Source organism: Fulmarus glacialis, unplaced genomic scaffold (genome assembly GCF_000690835.1).
Source record: "Fulmarus glacialis isolate BGI_N327 unplaced genomic scaffold, ASM69083v1 scaffold23019, whole genome shotgun sequence".
NCBI classification, from domain to species: Eukaryota; Metazoa; Chordata; class Aves; order Procellariiformes; family Procellariidae; genus Fulmarus; species Fulmarus glacialis.
In genome coordinates, this window is record NW_009234183.1 from 1586 (window position 1) to 2041 (window position 456).

Sequence of the window (456 nt, forward strand, 5' to 3'; positions counted from 1 at the left end):
GTGGGCCCCGCAAGCCGCGGTGGCATCGCCCCCCAGCGCAAGCCCCAGGGCACCGAAAGCACCAGTGCCGAGTTAGCATCGCCATGGCAACCCGCATATCCCTGATTTGTGGTGTTTTTAACCACGCTCCAGTGCAGGCTCTCGGCACCCACACGCCTTCGAAGCCAGCGCGATGCCCAAACAAGCCTGCCCGGTGCACGGAGCTGCTTCAAGTGCTTGCCGGGGCATGCTGAGCCCCGCCGCAGGCTGCCCGGGAGCCCGCACCGGGGTGGCACAGATGGGGCACCACACGTGCTGCCAGCACCACTCTGTGGCTTGCCCAGGACTGCACGAGAGCTCTTGAGCACCACGGCTAGCAGCGTTTGAAGCCACAGTGCGCGCTCCTGGGCTTGCGTGCCGCAGGGGGAGCCCCTCCGCATGGCATCGGGTACCTGCCCCCGCCTGCTTCCCGGGGCT

General features: G+C 67.8%; 1 protein-coding gene across 1 annotated transcript in view; it reads right to left on the reverse strand.

Moving 5' to 3' along the window:
• The window catches only part of LOC104082455 (cysteine-rich protein 2-like), a gene marked incomplete at its 3' end in the record, with an annotated part of 3666 nt that overhangs the window by 1530 nt on the left and 1680 nt on the right, over positions 1-456 (reverse strand). The gene's annotated exons all lie outside the window — the stretch shown is intronic.